Here is a 25,495-nt window from a genome sequence, read left to right on the forward strand (position 1 = left end):
ATCTACAATTACAATTCATTCCTCCTGGCAGAGGAGCAAGTCTGTAACACCCTAAACACTGTCAGCGACATGAACTGCACAATGCAATTACAGTTTAATACTGAGCAGTAAGTCGCCCCCATAGATTGATTGTGTTATCCTGCTGAAGGTGGGTGTCACGTATATTACAAGGGAGATAGATATCTGTTGTATCCATCTAATTTACCTGCATTGTCCTCCAGGGACCCATACTATTAAACATCTGCTACGACAGGTCAAGAGTGCTAACTTCATTATATTACTTTCTCCTGCATTCTTCCAGCCTCGCTAGAAGAAGGCAGACATGGGGGTCAGTGACACACAAAGGCCGAAGGCCTCCGTGATCACAGGCCGACAGAATGAACAACTGTGTTACTAAATGCAAATGGATATTGGTGATGTTTGTTAGAGGAGCGTTCTAGTGAGATGAAAACAAGGCATTCATCCTTTGTGCTGAGCTGAGACCAAAATTCTGCTCACTGGCAGCAGGACACATACAGGTGCTTCTCACAAAATTAGAATAGCATCAAAACGTTAATTTATTTCACTTCTTCAATACAAAAAGTGAAACTCATTATATAGAGTCATTACAAACAGAGTGATCTATTTCAAGTGTTTATTTCTGTTAATGTTGATGATTATGGCTTACAGCCAATGAAAACACAAAAGTCATTATCTCAGTAAATTAGAATACTTTATAACAACAGCTTGAAAAATGTTTTTAAAATCTGAAATATTGGCCTACTGAAATGTATGTTCAGTAAATGCACTCAATAATTGGTCGGGGCTCCTTTTGCATCAATTAGTGCATCAATGCGGTGTGGCATGGAGGCGACCAGCCTGGGGCAATGCTGAGGTGTTATGGAAGCCCAGGTTGCTTTGATAGCAGCCTTCAGCTCGTCTGCATTGTTGGGTCTGGTGTCTCTCATCTTCCTCTTGACAATACCCCATAGATTCTCTATGGGGTTAAGGTCAGGCGAGTTTGCTGCCAGTCAAGCAGAGTGATACTGTTGTTTTTAAACCAGGTATTGGTACTTTTGGCAGTGTGGACAGGTGCCAAGTCCTGCTGGAGAATGAAATTTCCATCTCCAAAAAGCTTGTCGGCAGAGGGAAGCATGAAGTGCTCTAAAATTTCCTGGTATACTGCTGCGCTGACTTTGGTCTTGATAAAACACAGTGGACCTACACCAGCAGATAAATAATCAATAGAGACCAAGCTCAACTATGGAAAAGAAGGGTGCCAGGAATACAACAAATGCATCCGTGTAAAAAAGATTCCGGCACACCAAATAATATAGAAAAGTCTCAAATAGGTGATGAAATAATAGATGCTTTATTTCTCCAATATCAACTGGTTCAAATAGTGGTCAGTATACAGTTGACCGCCCTGTATACTGACCACTATTTGAACCAGTTGATATTGGAGAAATAAAGCATCTATTATTTCATCACCTATTTGAGACTTTTCTATATTATTTGGTGTGCCGGAATCTTTTCTACACCAGCAGATGACATGACTCCCCAAACCATCACTGATTGTGGAAACTTCACACTAGACCTCAAACAGCTTGGATTGTGGCCTCTCCACTCTTCCTCCAGACTCTGGGACCTTGATTTCCAAATGAAATGCAACATTTATTTTCATCTGAAAACAACACCTTGGACCACTGAGCAACAGTCTAGGTCTTTTTCTCCTTGGACCAGGTAAGACGCTTCTGGAATTGTCTATTGGTCATGAGTGGCTTGACACAAGGAATGAGACACTTGTAGCCCATGTCCTGGATTCATCTGTGTGTGGTGGCTCTTGAAAAAATGACTCCAGCAGCAGTCCACTCCTTGTGAATCTCCCCCAAATCTTTGAATGGCCTTTTCTTAACAATCCTTTCAAGGCTGTGGTTATCCCGGTTGCTTGTGCACCTTTTCTACCACACTTTTTCCTTCCACTCAACTTTCCATTAATATGCTTGGATACCGCCCTCTGTGAACAGCCAGCTTCTTTAGCAATGACCTTTTGTGGCTTACCCTCCTTGTGGAGTGTGTCAATGACTGCCTTCTGGACATCTGTCAAGTCAGCAGTCTTCCCCATGATTGTGGAGCCTACTGAAACAGACTAAGGGACCCTTTTAAACGCATCGGAAGCCTTTGCAGGTGTTTTTTGTTAATAATTCTAATTTCCTGAGATAATGACTTTTGTGTTTTCATTGGCTGTAAGCCAAAATCATCAACATTAACAGAAATAAACACTTGAAATAGATCACTCTGTTTGTAATGACTATATAATATGAGTTTCACTTTTTGTATTGAAGAACTGAAATAAATAAACTTTTTGATATTCTAATTTAGTGAGAAGGTCTTATACATATTTATATCCAGGGAACCATTCCTCTTGTCCAGCAGTATGCCTAGGTTTCTTATCATAGCATTTAATATTACATATCTTTGTACATTGTGTGCACATCTCATATCTGCCCTACTATCATGTTGTACCAACCATGCTGTACAGTGACTTATATACAAAAGTGCGATCCATCTACTTTAGAGATGAGCAGATGTCTTGAAGTTTGAAGGCTTTGTAAATTTTGCCCAAAAAATCAGAAGGAGACCATAAAAATATTACATACTGTCAGTTCTGCACTCGGCTGTGCGCCACAGGGACCCGCTGATCTTTGATAGCCCATGTGTAGCACCCTGAGGATTCGGCTGCTACAGGAGTATTGCACCTCAACCCAGAGGTGTGATATTCCACTCCCGGGCAAGGATGGAGTGTGGAACTGAGCTCGGTAGGCTGCATGCACTACACACATCCCATTTCCGAGGAGCAGACCGACGGTACTCCCACTTAGAAATGTGCAGGTACGACCGAGTCTGTTCCTGGCTGGAGTGGGAGGGGGGTGGTACATCCCAAGTAGTGTAGGGGCAGATAGGGGGAGCAGCCTGGGTAAAGTTAGGAGCTCATTGGGTGCTGGTCACCTGAGCTCACACATAGAGGGTGTATATAAGGTGGGCACCAACTAAGATCAGGGTCAGATGCAGAGGATCAGATGCAGAGAGTCAGTCAGCTGCAGAGAACAAGTCAGGAGCAGAGGAGAGAAGAAAGACAAAGACCCAGAGTGAGAGAGGAGAAAAGAGAGAGACCCAGAGCACAGAAGAGAAGGACTCTGAGATCCCAACTAAAAGCACCGGGTGAAGAGTCGGCATCAGGGTACCGGAACCCAAGCTGGTGGGGGTAAAAACATTCCCCAGCCAGAGACCGGAGACCGTGGGCAGCGTCTGCCACGGTCACCCATCACATCCACCCCGAAGGCACACCACATGAAGGGTCAGGGAACCCAGGGCCAAGGGTGTCCCAACAGAAGGCCCGAGGGAGCTGGACCTAGGTGGATTACTGGTGGGGACGGCCAGAGAACGGGACAGAAAGAGAGCTCAGGGCCACGCTCCGGACTTGTTTGGGGGTTGGCTGGATCCAGGACCTGGTGGACGCAGCACGGCTCGGGTGGTCACTAGCAGCTGGAGTGACCAGTACAACATCTGCAGTAAGTAAACACCCTTAACTGCACAACCCGACTCTGTCTTCACTGCCGTCTGCACTACACCACCACAACCCCCATCTTCTGCGCCTGTCCCCTCTGAGGCTATACCCCTCCCGTTGGGGGTTATCCCACCAAGCTGCGCATCCACCATCAGCCTCAGCGGAACCTGCTGCAGCGGCGGCCCCAGTGACCGCATCACAACGGGTGGCGTAGTCGACACAAAAGAACTCTTAATAACATCTGTAGGACTGCCACATAACACTGAGCTTGACGCCCTGGGCACGGGGCCGGGTCACAGCCGCTCGGAGACTACAACCCCCCATCTGATCCGGTGCCGGGTATTCCCCTCAAAAAGGAATATGTCCCAGGGGGCGCGTCACATGTACTTGCCATCGTAGTTCAAGGTATAATAATCCGCTTTACAAACTGGGATAGATCATGTGATTTCTTAACTTTGGGGTATTTTAGGGAAGACCGCTCGTCTGTGCATAATGTCAGTAGGCTGCCGTCTAATGCTTCAGCAGTGTGGGAAATGACGCCAGGAAAGTTGTTTTTTGTGTGATCTTCGCTAAATGAATCTCAAAGTGTTAGAATTTGTGTGACATAATTTGACTCAAAGTTGATCCTCCGTGGAGCGATCTACTCATCTTCAGTCAACTTCACTTAGGATTTATAATCATATAAGGAAATAATTACTAAAGCCTGATGTATATAGCAGAAGTAGAGTGCTGTATGTTTAGGGGGGTGTATAGCAGCACGTGGAGCTCTGCACAGCTCAGCACGATGTATGCACATGTCATTTGCTGCTCCATGAGTGCTGCGTATCAGGGACATTGCTTCTGCGTAGGTGAGAAAACCTGTACAAGGGTATGTTCCCTTGTAGACCTCTCACAGAACATATCTTAATATTACATTACACTTTGGTAAATATCATTGACAGACCTTTGCATGATAATTTTAAGACAAACTCTTATACAAGAAACCTCTGAATTATTGTAACGATCACATGGGGATAACGGGTTATGATGATGTTGTGTTCTAACATCTGTTTGTTTTTTACCTTCCTTTTTTTTCCCCTCCGTCACACTGTAGTTGAGAGTGACACTTTGTAGGTAGACTTAAAAAAAACCCCATAAAATACCGCAATGAATATTGATGATGCAGCCGATCGGCACATTTCACTTTCTGCAAAGGGTGAAATTGAAAAAAACATGAACAGCATAAATGAACATGCTGCAGATCTCAGATCCTGAGCTCTTCTCAATTTACGCTGCAGATTTTTTTGTAATGGGCAAGTGTGGTATCGTATCCTTTGGCCATGTTCCCACATAGTGTAGCCACAGAAAATCTAGTGCGTTTAACGGTTCAAGCAAAGTGGATGAGATTTTGTGAACACCTATGCCCACTGTGCATTTAATGACGCTGTGGAAACGTGCTTTTTTATGTTTTTTAACTATAAGCATTTATATTGAGTCTGATTAAATGCATTAAAAAAACAAAGTTAGTGTTTTTATTTGGAGAATCCCAGTGTTTCTGCATTATAATAATGTATATAAAAAAAGCGCTGCTTCAAATCTGCAATAAAAACACATTCATCAAAGCAGATTAGCATTGTTTATTTTAGTGTTAGACACCTGCAGAAAAATCCCAGCATTTTCATTCATGGGAATATTGCCATAGTCTTTCTTTACATACAATTTTTCTTTGCAGTTTTTTCTGGCTTACGTAAACTAGAATTTTAATGCAGCTTAAAAAAAAAATAAATAAATAAAAAATAATTCATATATTTTCTTTCCTATAGAAATGCCTTGGGCAAACTGCATGAAAATACTGCCACACCTACAACATGCTGTTTCATGAAAAATACACCAAGACCACGAAACACACGAGTGTGAAAAAAAGTCACAAAAGTGCACTAATTTGATGTCTTTAACCCCTTTACCCCCCAGGGTGGTTTGCACGTTAATGACCAGGCCAATTTTTACAGTTTTGACCACTGTCACTTTATGAGGTAATTACTCTGGAACGCTTCAACGGATCCCACTGATTCTGAGATTGTTTTTTCATGACATATTGTACTTCATGATAGTGGTAAAATGTATTCAAAATCACTTGTTTATTTGTGGAAAAAAGGAAATTTGGCGAAAATGTTGAAAATTTCACAATTTTCAAACTTTGAATTTTTATGCCCTTAACCCCTTTAGAGCCCATGACGTCTTAGTACGCACATTTACGTACCCCCGGTTCAGTGAGGGCTGCTGCGCTGAGCCCTCACTGAACCGAGCACGTGTCAGCTGATTCTTACAGCTGACATGTGCCCGCAACAGCCGCGGGTGGAATCGCGATCCACCCGCAGCTGTTAACCTGTTAAATGCCGCTGTCAATCTCCGACAGCGGCATTTAACGCGCGCTTCCGGGTTGCGCGTCCTAAGCCCCGCCCACCGGCGACCCCGTCACGTGATCGTGGGTCGCCGATGGGCGTGCATGACAACCCAGGGTCTGCAGCAGACGCCTGTGGTTGTCATGATCTGGTCGCTATGAGCGCCACCTAGTGGTCGGCGCTCATAGCACAGGACCATTTCTGCTGCATACAGGGAACCTGCTGGTCCCCTGTATGTAGCAGAGCCGATCAGACAACTGCTGCTTCTAGTCTCCTATGGAGACTATTGAAGCATGCAGTGAGTGAAAAAAAAAGTTTTTAAAAAAATAAAAAAAATTAAAAAAATATAAAAGTTTAAATCACCCCGCTTTTGCCCCATTCAAAATAAAATAATAAAAAATAAACCCCACATACACATATTTGGTATCGCCGTATTCAGAATCGCCCGATCTATCAATATAAAAAAAGAATTAATCCGATTGGTAAACGGCGTAACGAGAAAAAAATTCTAAACGCCAGAATTACGTTTTTTGGTCGCCGCAAAATTGCAATAAAGTGCAATAACGGGCGATCAAAACAGCGGATCTACCCCAAAATGTTATCAATAAAAGCATCAGCCCGGCGCGCAAAAAATAAGCCCTCAGCCAGCCCCAGATCACGAAAAATGGAGACGCTACAGGTCTCGGAAAATGGCGCTATTTTTTTTTTTACCAAATTTTGGAATTTTTTTTCACCATTTAAATATAAAAGAACCTATACATGTTTGGTGTCTATGAACTCGTAATGACCTGTATAATAAGAATGGAAGGTCAGTTTTAGCACTCAGTGAACGTGGTAAAAAAAATAAATAAAAAACAACTGTGGTATTGCACTTTTTTGCAATTTTACCGCACTTGGAATTTTTTTCCCGTTTTCCCGAACATGATATGGTAAAACTAGTAATGGTGTTGAAAAGTACAACTCGTCCCGCAAAAAATAAGCCCTCACATGGCCATATTGAACAAACAATAAAAACGCTATGGCTCTGGGAAAAAGGGGAGCAAAAAACGAAAAAGCAAAAACGACAAAACCCAAGGTTGCGAAAGGGTTAAATCAGAGAGATATGTCACACAAAATAGTTAATAAATAACATTTCCCACATGTCTACTTTACATCAGCACAATTTTGGAAACAATTTTTTTTTTGCTAGGGAGCTATAAGGCTATGTGCCCACGATGCAGAAATGCTCCGGATTTTTCCTGAGCGTTTCTGCATCTCCCCTGGCAGAAAAAACGCATGCGGATTGTACATGCGGATTGTACATGCGTTTTTCCTGCCAGGTACATGCGGAAGTGAAGCGTTCTTCACATGCATTTCCGCATGCGGGTTGTCAAGCGCTTTCGAAGCGATTTTAGCATCACTTGGAAAGTGCTTGTCAACTTGGTCATACTATATAAATCCATGCAAACAGCATGGATTTATATAGTGTGACCGTAAAAGAATGGTAAAAAAAATAAATATATACTTACCTTCTGATGGCCCGCAGAGTCTTTATCCGATGCGTCTCGGCTTGCCGGCAGCTCGCGGTAGACTAAAGGACCTGCCGACGTCAGCGGTCGCGTGACCCATCACATGACTAAATGACGTCACCACAGGTCCTTGAGTCCACCGCAAGCTGCTGGCAAGCCGAGACAAGGACACCGGGGGCCATCAGAAGGTAAGTATAATATTTATTTTTTATTTTATTCTTTTACAGGTACTATGGTACCCCGGTCCGGAGGAGAGTCTCCTCTTCTCCAAATCCGGGTACCATCCGCACATTGAAACGCATGGAATCTGCATGTACAGATGCAGTGATGTGGATTCCATGTGTTCCAATGCAAGTCAATGGCGACGAAAACACCGTGCTTCCGCAAAATAATTGGTAGTGCTGCGGATTTTTCCGCAATGATAATCCGCAGCGGAAATTTCCGCAGCATGTGCACAGCACATGCAGATTATCATTGGGGAGCATGGCAGACCTTCTACCAAGCATTTAAGCGCTTCTGCAGCAGAATTACCGCTGCGGAAACGCTTAAAAAAACACATAGTGGGCACACAGCCTTAGGGTTAAAATTTGACCAGCGATTTCTCATTTTTACAACAAAATTTACAAAACCATTTTTTTTAGGGTCCATGTCACATTTGAAGTCACTTTGAGGGGTCTTTATGACAGAAAATACCCAAAAGTGACACCGTTCTAAAAACTGCACCGCTCAAGGTGCTCAAAATCACATTCAAGAAGTTTATTAACCCTTCATGTGCTTCACAGCAATTAATTTAACATAAAATGAAAAAATGAACATTTAACTTTTATTCACTAAAATTTTACTTTAGACCCCAATTTTTTTATTTTCACGAGGGTAACAGGAGAAACTGGACCCCAAAAGTTGTTGTGCTGATACCCCATATGCGGGGGAAATCCATTGTCTGGGCGCACGGCAGGGCTCGGAAAGGAAGGAGTGCTATTTGATGTTTCAATGCAAAACTCGCTGGAATTGACAGGGGACCCATGTCGCGTTTGAAGAGCCCCTGAAGGAGTGACTCCTTGGAATGCAGACTTTGATGGAATGGGCTGCGGGTGTCATGTCACGTTTTCAGAGCCCCTGATGTGCCTAAACAAAGGAAATGACCCACAAGTGACCCCATTTTGGAAACTAGACCCCTGAAGGAACTTATTTAGATTTGTGGTGAGCACTTTGAGCCCCCAAGTGTTTCGCAAAAGTTTATGACGTAAAGCCGTGCAAAAAAATTAAATTTTTTTTCCACAAAAATGATTTTTTAGCCACAATTTTTTTATTTTTACGAGGGTACCAAGCGAAATTGGGAACCAAAAGTTGTTGTGCAATTTCTCCTGAGTACGCTGATACCTCATATTTGGGGGAAAGCCATTGTTTGGGTGCACAGCAGGGCTCGGAAGTGAAGGAGTGACGCTTTGGAATGCAGACTTTGATGGAATGGTCTGTGGGCGTCATTTCACGTTCTCAGAGCCCCTGATGTGCCTAAACAGTGTAATGCCCAATAAGTGCCCCTTTTTTGGAACTGATACCTGATTTTTGAATGCTATAATGTAGTGTCATATGTCAGTTGTGTAGGACAACCTAACGAATACTATCCAACTGACGTAGGACAACCTGATGAACACTATGTCAGTTGTGTAGTGTTCGTCAGGATGTCATACGTCAGAAATTAATTTAGTAGTCCATGGAAGTATGGTACATTTTTAAAGCATTTTTTCTTGCACAGGCCAGGTTTGTCGGGGCAGGTGTCACTCGGCACTTCTTTTGTGACTTACCTTTTTTTCCGCTGTGAGGGATCTGCCCCAGGAAATGCTGGCCTGGTACAATTCAAGGTCCTTCAGTTCCAGAAGTACTGGGGCCCGCTCCGTCACCGCTGAGAAATATCAGGGCCTTGATCACTACCTCCTGGAACTGAAGGTATGATGCAGAAGTTTGGCCTGCACATTATGACAGAAGGAAAGCGTTGTGCATTGCTATCTGAACGATGTGCACGGCCAGCTTCTTGTACCACACTCTGGCCTTTCTCAAAGCAGTGAACGGCTGGAGGACTTGATAAGAGAGATCAACTCCCCCCATGTACTTATTGTACCCCAATACACAGTCTGGTTTAACGACCTGTGTAGTGAAACCTCGTACAGTGCTGCTGAGGGTGCTGCCATCACCATGTATGGTGGTCAAGAAAAGGACATCCCTCTTGTCCTTGTACTTGATCACCAGCAGGTGGTCACTACATTGGGCTCTGCTCTCACCCCTTCTGAGCAGCTGCCCAATTAATGTCTTTGGGAGGCCTCTCTTATTTTTGCCGACAGTACCGCAGGCGGCGGTACGTTGCGCAGAGAAGGACTTGAAGAGAGGGACACTGGTATAAAAGTTATCCACGTACAGGTGATAACCTTTATCCACCAGTGGGTGCACCAAGTCCCACACAATTTTCCCATTCACTCCCAGAACAGGGGGGCATTCAGGGGGTTCAATCCAGGAGTCCTTCCCTTCATAAACTCTAAACTTGTGAGTGTACCCTGAGGTACTCTCACAAAGTTTATACAGCTTGATTCCGTACCTGACCCTCTTACTGGGCAGGTACTGCCTGAATCCAAGCCGACCCTTAAAAGTGATTAAGGATCATCCATGCAGATGTCCCTTTGGGGCACGTACACTTCAGCAAACTTGTTGTTGAAGTGCTCGATGACAGGCCGAACTCTGAAAAGACGGTCAAAGTTCGGGTCATCGCTTGAAGTACACCTTGCATTATCGTTGTAATGCAAGCACTTGTGGATGGCGTGAAAACGTTTCCGGGTCATGACCATTCTGAACACTGGAGTGTTATACAAAACGTCAACATTCCAGTATTGCCATAATTTCTACTGCGTCTACAGGAGACCAGTTAGAAAATGAGGGGTTTTGTTCCAAAAATTGATGAGCGTACAAATTAGTTTGGCCCACCATAAGTTTTACAAAAACATCAGAGAAAAAGACTTTGAAAAAGTCTAGTTCTGTGAGGCCAGTGGTGTCAAACTTGATTCCTGATAACGCCATGAAATCAGGAATCAGTGGCTCATAATTTTCAGGGGGGGCCAAGGTCCATACGGGGTCAGTAGTGGGGGGCACTGGTTCATCTTCTCTCCTGGGGCGTCTGCATGGCGGTTCAGCAGCACCTGAAGAGGAAGAGGAGGAAGAAGAGAAGGATGAAGAGGTATCATAAAAATAAAGAAATATGGGATCCTCGCCCTCACTGTCAGTGTCGGAGGCAAGAAAAGCATATTCCTCCTCCGCTGAATAGCGAGTTTGGGATGAGTGGGACATTTTTTTTTGTAATGTATGTAGTGCGTGGGTGTCAGTACTTTATTTAGAGTGTGTGTGTCAGTGTGCTGGTGCAAACTTTTTTTTCTGAAAAAAAGGAACTACTGTAGGTGGTGCAAACAGCGAGCACGAGTGCGGATCGGTGAACTATGTCACCGATCAACACTCGGCGGCTGCTGGGTGTGCGCGCGGATGTGGTGCAAAGGACGAGGCTGTGTAAAACAGTGAGCACGAGTGCAGATCAGTGATCTGTGGTCACTGATCAGTGCTCGGCCACTGCAAGGAGAACGAAACAAAAAACCGACAATAGTCGAGCGATCAAGTAATGATCAGCACTTGCTGGCAGAAAGGAGGATGGGAAGGGGGGGAGGGAGAGAGGGAGATTGGGGTCGATGAGGAGGTTTCAAAAAATCCTACTTACAGTTGTCGCCTGTAAGATGTCGTCTGTAAGATGTCATCTGGAGCAGGAGCAGCGATTGTGGTGTCACAGGCTTCTGTGGCACCGCAAGGCCCAGCACGGTGCACAATCAGACAGCGCGACCGCCCTCTAGAAAAGAAAAAATGCTAGTTGAAAAAATGGTAAAGTAGTGAGTGCTAATCAGTGATTTGTGTCACCAATCAACTCTCGGCGGCTGCTGGATGCACGCACGGAGGTGGTGCAAAATGAGGGGGGGGGGGGAAGAATTGAAGGGGACAAAAAAGTCCTGAAAAGCAGCGAGCACAGACGTTGATCAGTGGCCGGCTGCTGCAGGTCGCACAAAAAAAAAAGAACTGGGGAAGGTGGGTAAAAAGAGACCTCCCTGTCACCACGCTATGATCGGTGCGATCGATGTGATCGGCGATTGCACCGATCATAGCGGGTTGGGGAGAGGGGTGGGGTCACTTAGCAGCAGGCTAGGATTGGTGCTCTTAGGAGCACCGATCCTAGGCTGCACATCACTGTTTCTGGCAATCTGATTGCCGGAAACAGTGAGAAATGCTGTGATTGGCTGTGAACTAGCCAATCACAGCGATCGTGGGTGTGGTGCGGTGGCATCTTCCTCCGGGAAATTTAATGCGATCAGTCGCGGGACTGCATTAAAGCTAGGGCGTACTAATACGTATCAGGCTCTTAAGTCCCCGGGCGCAGATACGTATTAGTACAACTTGGGCCAGAAAGGGGTTAATATTATCCAACTGACTGTCCAGATATTTTTACCATAACAAAGCTGCAAAAATGCTGGTAAGATGCCTCCAGAGATGTTGCATTTTTGCAAAAACTGCTGTCTGTAAAACCACTCTAAGGCTGTGTGCACACGATGCGTTTTTAATGCGTTTCCGCGGCGTTTCCGCAGCTGCGGAAACGCCGCAGAAACGCATTAAAAACGCATGGTAGAAGGGCAGCAATGTTCCCCAATGGAAATCCGCATGTGCTGTGCCCATGATGCAGATTTTTCCGCAGCGTAAGCGCTGTGATCAAAAATCCGCAGCATGTCCATTAATTTTGCGGAAACGCTGCTTTTTCGCCGCCATTGACTTGCATTAGAACGCATGGAATCCGCATCACTGTATATGTAGATGCTCATTCCATGCGTTCTAATGTGCGGATGGTACCCGGGTGTGGATGAGAGGACTCTCATCCAGACCCAGGTACTATTAAAAAAAAGAATAAAATAAAAAATATATATATACTCACCTTCCGGAGTCCTGCGCTGCGTCCTCCTGGCTTCCCGGGAACTTCGCGGTTGAATGAAGGACCTACGCTGACGTCAGAGTCAAGTGACGGGTCACGTGACGCTGACATCGGCAGGTCCTTCAGTCTTACACTGCCGGCAGCCGGAACGGAGGGAAGCAGGACTCCGGGGGCCTTCGGAGGGTAGTATATATTTATTTTTTTATTTTTTGACATTCACACACTATATAAATCCATGCCGGTTGCATGGATTTATATAGTGTGAAGTTGACAAGCACTTTCCTAGTGATGCTAAAATCACTTGGAAAGCACTTGTCAACCCGCATGCGGAAATGAAAGTGAAGAACGCTTCACTTCCGCTTGTCCCTGGCAGGAAAATGCATGTACAATCCGCATGTACAATCCGCATGTACAATCCGCATGCGTTTTTTCCTGCCAGGGAGATGCAGAAACGCTCAGGAAAAAATCCGGAGCATTTCTGCATCGTGTGCACATAGCCTAATATGGCATTTTATGGAGCTTTCCATTCTTATTTTTGTTAGATTCATATGGAATGAAACAGAAGGAAATCTTCTATGTTCCTCCTTATATAAGATTGAAGTCTTATTACAATTAGGTCACATGGCTCGTCAGGACAACACTAAGTACATCTGCAGGATGCTTTATGCTAAACGGTGTGAAATAAAGCCCGGTATACTGTAGGTAACCATTGAATCCACAGTTATTTAAAAAAAGTAATTGTCGGCTGTAAAAATCAAGTTATGGCACATTGCTTTATTCTTTACTCTCGCTCCTACTGTGCTGCTATAAATTTACTTTTCAAATAGTTTTTTTAAGTAAGAAAATACTGTTATTAGCAAACATAAACAATGTGACTGTCACTGCAATTAGTTGTTTTCTGGTCTTAATGATATCTGTATCACATACATCAATAGATATAGTACCACTGGGAGACTAGAAAAGCAGAATGTGTTTTTGGATTATTCTGCTGGCTGAATTTATTATGATTACAAACGTTGTGAAGACAGCTCTGAACTGTAGGGGGTACCGAGAAAATACTATTGACTTTAACTGAAATTAATGTTATTAACGATGCTAAACCAGAAATTGCACATGCAGTTGCTTTGCCAGTTGAATCAAAGACAGAAATGGTTCCAAAAAGAAGGAAAAGTATGATGTATCAAGTTCTGGCTTTTGCTCAAACAAAATACCACAAATAACGCCTGCTAGGTGTTGACATACCTAATATGCAGCCGGTTCATCCGCATTGTGGCACGTGGGAGAGTGGAGCCCAGTGAGAAAGATCTGTGCCAATACTTATGCTGGTTGCACTGCATATTACCCACTAAGCACTCTGCTTTATGCCTTCTTATATTGTTATATTATTAGCTTTCTTAACCCCTTCACGATATATGATCTAACTGTACGTCATGATTGGAAAGGGGTTCCTGCAAACTGATGTACAGTTATGTCAGGGCGATCATGCAGGCACATAAACTGAGCCCGCACAATCGCAGCTGGGAGCTCAGCTTAAGTGATAACTGAGCTCCAGCTGTCTTTGTTGTTTAACCACTTAAATGCCACGATCAATAGCTATTGCAGAATTTAGAAGGCTAGAAGAAGGAGGGGGCTCTCTCTCTCATCCAATCAGCGCCCCCACAATATAATCGCATGGCTGGTAGTCATGGCAGCCATAGATCAAATAATGACCTCCAGGTCTGCCAGCTATGGTGGCTCGATAGACCATGCCAGGAGTTTTAGATGGAAACCCTGATGTACAGTGGTGTGAAAGTGTTTGCCCCCTTCCAGATTTCTTATTCTTTTGCATGTTTATCACACTTAAAGGGGTTGTCCAGTACTTTTAAAAATATGCCTATGTGTTTTAATGATAAATAGAAGTTTCTTTCTAATTACCTGCTGGTGCTGTTACTGCCTGTGAGCGGCGCTATCAGTGGTCGCTCACAGGCAGCGCGTGACCTACGGCTGCAGCCGGCTCTGACATCTGTTGACGTCACGACAAGTCCAGGCTGCAGCTGAGGGTTCCTTTTCCGCGTTCCACTGGTGGCTGCTGGATTGTGGGCGGGGTTATCCCGCGTGTCACACCCGGCATCCACCGCACGCTCTCCCTATCTCCATTCATTGGGAAAGCACGGCGTGGGTGCTGGGTGTGACGCGTGGAATAACCCCACCCACAACCCAGCAGCCGCCACGGGGACCCCAGCGCTGAGTCACGCCTCACTTGACGTGACGTCAGTGGGGGGGTCAAGTGCTGCCAGTGAGCAGCCACCGATAGCGCCGCTTACTGGCAGAAACAGCATCAAGAGGTAATTAAAAAGAAGCTTCTATTTATCATTAAAACACATTGGCATATTTTTAAAAGTACTGGACAACCCTTTTAAATGTTTCAGATCACACCACAAATTTAAATATTAGACAAAGATAACACAAGTAAACACAAAATGTAGTTTTTAAATTAAGCTCTTTATTAAGGGAAAAAGAAATCCCTAACCACACACAGGCCTGATTACTGTCACACCTGTTCTCAATCAAGAAATCCCTTAAATAGGAACTGCCTGACAGTGAAGTACAATAAAAGATCCTCAAAAGCTAGACATCATGCTGCGATCCAAAGAAATTTAGGAACAAATGAGAAAAAGTAATTGAGATCTTTCTGTCTGGAAAAGGTTATAAAGCCATTTCTGAAGCTTTGAGACTCCAGTGGACCAGTGTGAGCCATTATCCACAAATGGTTAAAACATGAAACAGTGGTGAACCTTCCCAGGAGTGGCCAGCTGACTAAAATTACCCCAAGAGCACAGCGACGACTCATACAAGAAGTCACAAAAGATCCCACAACAACATCCAAAGAACTTCAGGCCTCACTTGCCTCAGTTTAGGTCAGTGTTCATGACTCCACCATAAGAAAGAGACTGGGCAGAAATGGCCTGCATGGCAGAGTTCCAAGACGAAAACCACTGGTGAGCAAAAAGGACATAAATGCTTGTCTCAGTTTTGCTAGCAAACGTCTTGAAGATCGTCAAGAGTTTTCGGATACTGTGTGGACTGACAAGACAAAAGTTTAACTTTTTGGAGGGAGTATGTCCCATTTTATCTGGCATAAAAATAACACAGCATTTCAGAAAAGGAACATCATACCAACAGTGAAATATGGTGATTGGAGTCTCATGGTCTGGGGCTGTTTTGCTGCTTCAGGACCTGGAAGACTTGCTGTGGTAAATGGAACCATGAATTCTGCTGTCTACCAAAAAATCCTGAAGGAGAATGTCCGGCCATCTGTTCGTAACCTCAGGCTGAAGCGCACTTAGGTTATGCAGCAGGACAATGATCCAAACACAGCAGCAGGTCCGCCTCTGAATGGCTTAAGAAAAACAAAATTAAGACTTTGCAGTGGCCTAGTAAAAGTCCTCACCTTAATCCGATTGAGATGCTGTGGCATGACCTTTAAAAAGGTGGTTCATGCTCAGAAACCCTCCAATGTGGCTGAATTACAATAATTTTGCGAAGATGAGCATTGTAAAAGACTCATTTCCAGTTATCGCAAACACTTCATTGCAGTTGTTTCTGCTAAGGGTGGCCCAACCAGTTATTAGGTTTGGTTGGCAATCAATTTTTCACACAGGGCATATTGGATTTCTTTTTCCCTTAATAAAGACCTTGATTTAAAACTGCATTTTGTGTTTACTTGTGTTATCTTTGTCACACTTAAATTTTTCAGGTCACAAAACAAATTTGAATATTAGACAAACATGCAAAAGAATAGGAAATCAGGAAGGGGGCAAACACATTTTCACACCACTGTGTGCTCAGCATAGAGAACAGGATAAATGTGAACTGATCCAAAATGTTCTGTACACCAAAATGCCACCAATAAAAGCTTCAACTCAACCCACAAAAAACAAGTCGCCAATGGGATCCATCAACTGTTAACAACAATATAGTGGAAGTCCACATGTTACTGGTAACACAAAGGCTGTGGAAAAGTGACATGGCTCCCACCAAAAGAAATACAGCGAAATCTGAGCTCCCAAATCCAAATGCCCCCCTTACTTCTGAGTCCTAAAATGTGGCTAAACCGCAGTTAGCTTCTACATGTTTTGCCATTAATTTAGTGAGGAAAGCCAATTTAATTTACGGGTACAAGGCTCCAGAAACAAAATATGGGCACTGTAATGCACGGGCACTACAATGGCATATTTGCAATTTTCACTCTGCAACTTGCACTGCGTATTTGTTTCTGGAAAACATCCATAGAGTCAAAATCGTCACTACCCCTTGTAGATTAATTCCCAGAGGGGTATAAATTCAAATAAGGGGTCACTTGAGGGGATTTCTGCTGCTCTGGCACTTAGAGGCTCTGCAAATAGCGTCCGCAAACTATTCTAGAAAAATCTGTGTCGCCAAAGTCAAATAGCCCTCCTTCCCTCTTGAGCCCTGTCGTGTGGCCAAACAGTACTGTACAGCCATAAATGGGGTATTGCCATGGTCAGGAAAAATTGTCTGACAAACTATGGGGCCTTTTTTACCCTCTTTCCCATGTGAAAATGAGATGTGGGGCTAAAGCAGTATCTTAGTGATACAAATATAAATATTATTTCTTCACCACCCAATGTATTAAAATTCTGTGGCACACCTGTGGTATCAGTATCCTCACTGTATCACTAGACATATTCACTGAGGGATGCCGTTTGTAAATTGAAGTTAATTATAGAGGGTTCTGCTGTTCTGGCACCTCAGGGGCTCTGTCAATGTGACATGTCACCCGCAAACCATTCCAGCAAAATCTGAATTTCAATATGGCACTCCTCCCCTTCAGAGCTTTGCATTGTGCCTGAAAAGTAGATCCTGACAATATATGGGGTATTGGCATACTCGGGAGGAATTGTATAACAAATTATTTGGTCCATTTTCTCTTTTTTGGTAAAAAATGTAATTATTTTTCTTCACTGCCCAATAGTATAACATTTTGTAACACACCTGTGATATCAATATGTTCACTGCATACCTAGACAAATTAATTGAATGTTGTAGTTTGTAAAATGGGGTAATTTATGAGGGTTTCTGCTCTTTTGGCATCTCAGGGGCTCTGCCAAGGTGACATGGCACCAGTAGATTATTCCAGCAAAATGTGCACTCCAATATGGTGCTACTTCCCTTATAAGGCACTATGCCTGAAAAAGTTTCTGACCACATACAGGATATTGGTGTACTCAGGAGGAATTGCGTGTCAAATTATATGGTCTATTTTCTCCTAATAACCTTTTTGAAAAATAAAAACTTTGGGCTTAAACAAAATTTTAGTGGAAAAAATTTAATGTTTTATTTCCATATCCCAATGTTGCACAATTCAATGAATCATCTGTGCGTTTAAAATGCTCACTACACCCATAGATGATTTCATCAGGAGGTGTAGTTTCCAAAATGAAGTTATGTGTGGGAGGGTTTCTGCTGTTTTGGCACCATAGCAACTCTTCAAATGCAACATGGAGCATGCAGTCAATTCCTGCCAAATCTGCGTTCGAAAATACAAATATCTCTCCTTCCCTTCCATGCCCTGCCATGCCATGTGCCCAGACCGTTTTCTCCCACATATGGGGCATCGGCATTCACAGGAGAAAATGCACAACAAATTGGATGGCCCATTTTCTCTTATTACTATTGTGAACCTGAAAAATTTGTAGCTAAAACAACATTTTTTTTGTTGGAAAAATTACATTTTTTATTTTTATGCTCCAATTTTTTAAAATTCTGTGAAACACCTCTGGGTTCCAAATGTTCACCAACTCCTAGATAAATTCCTTGAGGGGTGTAGTTTCCAAAATGGGGTCACTTGTTAAAGATTTCTGCAGCTTTGGCACCTTGGGGGCTCTTCAAATGCGACATGACGTCCACTGTCAATTACAGCTAAGTTTGTGCTCGAAAAGCCAAATGGCATTCCTTCCCTTCTGAGCCCTGTCGTGTGCCCAAACTGTAGATTCCGGCCACATATTGGGTATCATTGTACTCAGGAGAAAATAGACTGCACAATTTGTTGTCCAATTTATCCTGTTACCTTTGTGAAAATGAGAAATTTGGCCTGGTCAGGAAGGTGAAAACAGGCTGTGGTGCGAAGGGTTTAAAGCTTGGTCCCTCCTGGGATTCAAGCTAACCACCTGTAGAATGGCAGGCAGAAACTTTAATAGTGAGCCTTATGCTGCTAAATCTAGGAGGATTTGCTCTGCCTAAAGTTTTATTTAAGTGCAGGCAATGGCGAAACAAATGGGTTAATTCTGCACTGCCATGTACGAAGGATGAGGGATTCCAATCCAAGTATAAGTGGTTTATTAGTCAATGCGTTTCGAAGTATACAAACTTCTTCAGGACAACCACGATGTCCATACGCCCGACTGACATGTGAAAAGATTCATTGATTGTAACAGATCCATGATATACTTGCAAAAATAGCAGATAGCACATGTATTAGGCTAAGTTTCCAGGATGAGTTTTTGATGCGCTAATTGGCTAAATTTCGTTTTTTTCTACTGCAGATTTTGTCACATTTTAGAATGATTGATAAACTCATGTCTGGATTACATGCTTGTGTGTTTTTTTACATGTGGATTTTCCTCATCTTATTATTACGACCAGACTTTCTCAGCCTGATGTGTCTCCTGATCAGAACTAACAGCATCTTAGACATGCATGGTCATTATGCCTACAGTAGGACCATGACTTAAAGGGGTGGTCTGAAATCCAAATTAATTTTCATCCAAAATCACTATTTGAGGCCATAATCTAAACTATTTTCTAATATACCTGAATTAAAAATTCCCTATCCTTCCCTAACTACACTATCCAACAGTTTTTCTCTTTTTTTTCGACTTCATTTTTGATGACACTGCATTTCAGAATCTGCATGCTGAGATACTCTAATGAAGTGTTTATCATGGGGCATAAGCAGGGACTTTGTTAGTGACAACTGAAGATAAGGTGATGGGGTTAGAAGTGAAAGTATGGCCCCCACTGAATCTGCTGTCACTTCTCCATCACCGCTACTGAAACAGGACCTGATTAGGCGACAGTGGTGACAGAAGCTGTAGTATTTTACCGCAGCACTGCCCCATAATGACTTCCTGTGTTAGGGGGGTGACAGAAGCAGTGGTAAGTGACCGCCGCACTGCCACATAATGACTTCCTGTGTTAGGGGGGTGACAGAAGCTGTGGTAAGTGACCGCCGCACTGGCCCATGATGACTTCCTGTGTTAGGGGGGTGACAGAAGCTGTAGTAATTTACCGCAGCACTGCCCCATAATGACTTCCTGTGTTAGGGGGGTGACAGAAGCTGTGGTAAGTGACCGCAGCACTGCCACATAATGACTTCCTGTGATAGGGGGGTGACAGAAGCTGTGGTAAGTGACCGCCGCACTGTCCCATGATGACTTCCTGTGTTAGGGGGGTGACAGAAGCTGTGGTAAGTGACCGCAGCACTGTCCCATGATGACTTCCTGTGTTAGGGGGGGTGACAGAAGCTGTGGTAAGTGACCGCCGCACTGTCCCATGATGACTTCCTGTGTTAGGGGGGGTGACAGAAGCTGTGGTAAGTGACCGCCGCACTGTCCCATGATGACTTCCTGTGTTAGGGGGGGTGACAGAAGCTGTGGTAAGTGACCGCAGCACTGGCCCATGATGACTTCCTGTGTCATGGGGGTAATAGAAGCTGTGGGGAATCTGCAGGGAAGCAACTGCTGGGCAATCCTCCTGTGACATCTTGTTTGTGTGTCCCCTCAAATGAAACGTTACAGGAATTAAAGTAAAAGAAAAAAAACACATATAGCGAATAGCAGGATAGAGAGAATAGTAGGGAATTTTATAATAAGGCAAAGCACAAAAGTGGTTAGGGCTTACAGATAGATATTTATAAATTGTATTATTGGTATCAGACAACTTGTTTAAGTCCTGTCCTTGTCCAGCCTCCAGCTCCGCCCAGGCATGCCCCAGATTGGGTATCACATTTGGGTGGAACCTATGACAGCTCTGAATTTGCTCTGTTATATAGAACAGTCATGAGTTGCTGCAGAGAATCATCTGTGCTCATGACGTGCCCCCTGGGCCGTGGGGTACTCGGTAGCTGGGCCGGTCGTTGCTAGGGGAGATGTCACAGTGGCGGTGACCCTGTCCGTGACCCAGGGCGGTCAATAAAATGGGGATTTGGGAAAGGGGATTATAGTTTTTATGAAATGTTTGTGACGCCACCTGTGGTATGCGGCTATATGGAGCCGCCGCTGCGGAGCAGGTCCTCTGGAGCTGTTGTTAATGCAGCAGAGGTGGTTCAGGTTTCCACAGGTAAACCTAAGCTCCAGGGCGTTGCTGTGATGGTGAGTGATGAAGTAACTGTGGTGGTGCAGTGTGGTGCAGGGGATGATGGCGCAGCATTAATTCACAGAGACCGTGGAGTGCAGTCTTCAGGGTTTTACTCACGATTATCACGTTGCTCCTGGTTACAACTGCAGTTCATAACCACCCACGTCGTCTGGTGTTTACTCAGGGAGGGGTTCAGCAAACCCTCAGGTAATTCAAGAACACTTAGCAGGACCCCTTTCTGTGTGTCCCACCTGGTCGTCTTCCTGCGCTGGCTCTCACCCTCCTGCCCTGCGCCTTGCAAACAGTGTCCCAAGCCGGTAACCGCAGATCTTGGCGGGCAACCTGGAGTTTCCTGGATCTTGCGCGGCTACTTTTTTGGCGATTAATTGCGGCTGTGGCAACTACACTCTGGAAATGTAGAAGCCTCCGGTTTCTAGTTGAATATTGCAATTTTCACTAGTTAGGGGCTGGTCCCCTTTGCGACCTGATCCTTCCACTCCTGGTAGATTCGGGTGTACGGGTGGCCTCCAGCACTTCCCGTACCCCTAGGATCCACTTTTTTCCTTCTGGAGACCTTCTCCCTGCTCCTCTCTTCCCTTCTGTCTCTCTTCTTCCTGAGCAGAGCTCCTGCAGAGCTCCTGCTCCTTTCACTCTCCTCCTCTGACTGAACTGAACACCCCCAAGATGGCTTCCCCTTTTTATATCCTCCTTCTCAAGTGCTCCCTTGAACCTCTTCCTCCACCCACACCCACTACATGGTTCCCCCTCTCTTGGTTCCCCCCACTCCAGCCAGGGACAGGGCTCAGCAGCGCAGCAGTGCATCTTGCCCCTCCTGCTGGTCTGGAGTAGTGTAGTGTTGGATGCAGGTGTTTGGGTCCCGGGCAGTACTCCATTCTTACCTGAGAGTGGGATACCACACCTCTGGGTGAGATGCAGTACCTCTGTGGCGACTGAACCCGCAGGGGCGCCACACTCACATCTATCATTACTATGGCACAGCTTCAGTCTTTCCCCGATGCAGCATCTAGTCAGACTCATCATCACAGTTCAAGACTCGCAATGAAAGGGTACAAATAAGGAAAATGTTTGTAGTAATGAGATTTCTATACCAAGTGTCTTGGAATATAAGTTACGATATCAGACTTGTAAATCAGCTCCTACAGGGTCTATGTTCTTCATGAAAAAAACTAAGTCAAAGCCATGAGGCATAGTTTGGAGAATTGTCTAAAGGGGTATTTCAGCCCAAATAATTTCTGTATACAAAATACTTGTTTGGCGCTTTTTATGCAGAGATGATAACAAACCATACGTGACTTATCTATGGGAACTTTGGCTGTGTTTGACAGCTGGCTCCCTGCTCCTACAACTGCACGAAAATTTAAAGTCTATGGGCGGTCTGCAAGTAGTAAAGAATTGCAATGTAAGGCTGAGTTCACACGATGCGTTTTTAATGCGTTTCCGCAGCGGTTTTGCAGCTGCGTAAACGCCGTGGAAACGCATTAAAAATGCATGGTAGAAGGGCAGCAATGTTCCCCAATTGAAATCCGCATGTGCTGTGCCCATGATGCGGATTTTTCCGGTTGCATCTATATATATAATTGTCTTATCCCGTCTGTCTGTCTGTCTGTCTATCTGTCAGTCTGTCTGTCTGACCAGGAAATCCCGCGTCGCTCATTGGTCCGGCAGCGGCCAATCAGCGCCGCGGGATTTCTGAAAAAAGATGGCGGCCGTTAGCGGCTCATCTGCGGGACGGAGCTGAGCGGCGATGCAGCCGGGAGATGAGCACCGCGAGGCGCTCATCTCCCGGCCAGCAACAGCAGAAGGAACCCCACCGCCGGACCCATCTGCGGGACGGAGATGCAGCCGGGAGATGAGCAGCGCGAGGCGCTCATCTCCCGGCCGGTATCAGCGGAAGGACCGCCGGCATTGCTGACCTCCATGCGGAAGGGAGGACCGGGGAGCGGCGCTGCGGGTCGGGATACTTCTGCTGTGAGCGCCCGCTATGTCCCGGGTTCTGGCAGCGTAAGTACCCGCACAGGCAGCGCCGCTCCCCGGTCCTCACCAAGACGATTCAATGATTGGTCGCGGTCTTCGGACCCGACCAATCACTGATCTTAGCGCAAAACTTAAACACCGCTGTGCTGATTGGTTGCCGACGCTGCCTGCGACCAATCACGGATTTGGGCGCCACATTTAAATATCGGCTGCGAACAATCAGCATAGCGGTGTTTAAATGTGGAGCCAAGATCGGTGATTGGTCGCGGCCGATATTTAAATTTGGCGCCCAAATTGGTGATTGGTCGCGGGCAGCGTCCGCGACCAATCAGCACAGTAGTGTTTAACTTTGGCCGCAAGATCAGTGATTGGTCGCGGGCCAAGTCCGCGACCAATCAACGATTTGTGCGGCACATTTAAATAGCGGCCGCGACCAATTGGACCCGCAGCGCCGCTCCCCGGTCATCCTTTCACGCCCTAGCCGCATGGATGTCAGCGGCGCTGCCTGTGCGGATACTTCCGCTGCGAGAACCCGGGACATGAGCGGGCGCTCGCAGCAGAAGTATCCCGACCCGCAGCGCCGCTCCCCGGTCTTCCCTTCACACCCTAGCTGCTGATGTCCCCACAGTATCAGCATGGTGTTACAAAGGTCCGGACATTTGTGTTAAAAATCGCTGATTGGTCGCTGGCGCTGCCCGCGACCAATCACCGATTTGGGCGCCAAATTTAAATATCGGCCGCGACCAATCACCGATCTTGGCTCCACATTTAAACACCGCTGTACTGATTGGTCGCGGACGCTATTTAAATGTGCCACCCAAATCGGTGATTGGTCGCGCACAGCGTCGGCGACCAATCAGCACAGCGGTGTTTAACTTTAGCGCCAAGATCACTGATTGGTCGCGCTCTCCGCACGCGACCAATCAGCGAATCGTATTGGTGAGGAGCGGGGAGCGGAATCGTATTAGTGAGGACCGGGGAGCGCCGCTGCCTGTCCGGATACTTCCACTCAGAGAAGCCGGGAGATGAGCGACTGCTCGCAGCAGAAGTATCCCGACCCGCAGCGCCGCTCCCCGGTCCTCCCTTCACACCCTGGCCGCTGATGTCCCCACAGTATCCGCATGGTGTTACAAAGATCCGGACATTTGTGTTAAAAATCGCTGATTGGTCGCTGGCGCTGCCGCGACCAATCACCGATCTTGGCTCCACATTTCAACACCGCTGTACTGATTGGTCGCGGACGCTATTTAAATGTGGCGCCAAAATCGGTGATTGGTGGCGCCCAGCGTCGGCGACCAATCTGCACAGCGGTTTTTAAATGTGGAGCCAAGATCCGTGATTGGTCGCCGCCGATATTTAAATTTGGCGCCCAAATCGGTGATTGGTCGCGGGCAGCGCCTGCGACCAATTAGCGATTTTTAACACAAATGTCCGGATCTTTGTAACACCATGCTGATACTGTGGGGACATCAGCGGCTAGGGTGTGAAGGGAGGACCGGGGAGCGGCGTTGCGGGTCGGGATACTTCTGCTGCAAGCAGTCGCTCATCTCCCGGCTTCTCGCAGCAGAAGTAGCCGCACAGGCAGCGGCGCTCCCCACCAATACTATTGGCTGATTGGTCGCGCTCTCCGCACGCGACCAATCAGTGATCTTGGCGCTAAAGTTAAACACCGCTCTGCTGATTGGTCGCGGACGCCAGACGCAACCAATCAGCAAGCTTGGCGCCAAATTTAAACAACGCTCTGCTGATTGGTGGAGGCCGCCGGCCGCGACCAATCAGCGATTTTGGCGCCAAATTTAAACCCCGCTCTGCTAATTGGTCACGGATGCCGGCCGCGACTAATCAGCATTATTGGCGCCAAATTTAAATCCCGCTCTGCTGATTGGTCGCGGTCGCTGGCCGAGATCAATCAGCAGTATTGGCGCCAAATTTAAACACCACTCTGCTGATTGGTCGCGGTCGCCGTCCACGACCAATCAGCAGTATTGGCGCCAAATTTAAACCCCGCTCTGCTGATTGGTCGCGGTGGCCAGCCACGACCAATCAGCGATTATGGCGCCAAATTTAAACACCGCTCTGCTGATTGGTCGCGACCACCGGCCGCCACCAATCAGCGATTTTGGCGCCAAATTTAAACCCCGCTCTGCTGATTGGTCGCGGTTGCCGGACGCGACTAATCAGCATTATTGCCGCCAAATTTAAACACCACTCTGCTGAATGGTCGCGGCCGTGACCATTCACCATTATAAGCGCCAAATTTAAACCCCGCTCTGCTGATTGGTCGCGGCCAGCAAACGTGACCAATCAGCATTATTGGCGTAAAATTTATACCCCGCTCTGCTGATTAGTCGCGACCGCCGGCCGTGACCAATCAGCGATATAGTCGCCAAATTTCAAGACCGCTTTGCTGGTTGGTCGCGGTTGCCGGCCGCGACCAATCAGCGATTTTGGCGCCAAATTTAAACACCGCTCTGCTGATTGAGCCCGGTCTGCCGCATACATATTCTAGAATACCCGATGCATTAGAATCGGGCCACCATCTAGTGGATTTATATAGTGTGACCTAGTTGTCAAGCACTTTCCAAGTGATGCTAAAATCGCCCGGAAAGCGCTTGTCAAGCCGCATGCAGAAATGCATGTGAATCCGCATGTATTCCGCAGGAAAAACGCATGTACAATCTGCATGCGTTTTTTCTGCCAGGGA

General features: G+C 45.8%; 1 protein-coding gene across 4 annotated transcripts in view; it reads right to left on the bottom strand.

Annotated features, from left to right (window-relative positions):
- The window catches only part of LOC141265411 (poly(rC)-binding protein 3-like), a 1,492,220-nt gene that overhangs the window by 402,042 nt on the left and 1,064,683 nt on the right, over positions 1 to 25,495 (bottom strand). The window lies entirely within an intron of this gene.

This window comes from Phyllobates terribilis, unplaced genomic scaffold (genome assembly GCF_046119375.1).
Source record: "Phyllobates terribilis strain yellow unplaced genomic scaffold, ASM4611937v1 Scaffold_4__5_contigs__length_816908805, whole genome shotgun sequence".
Classification (NCBI taxonomy): Eukaryota; Metazoa; Chordata; class Amphibia; order Anura; family Dendrobatidae; genus Phyllobates; species Phyllobates terribilis.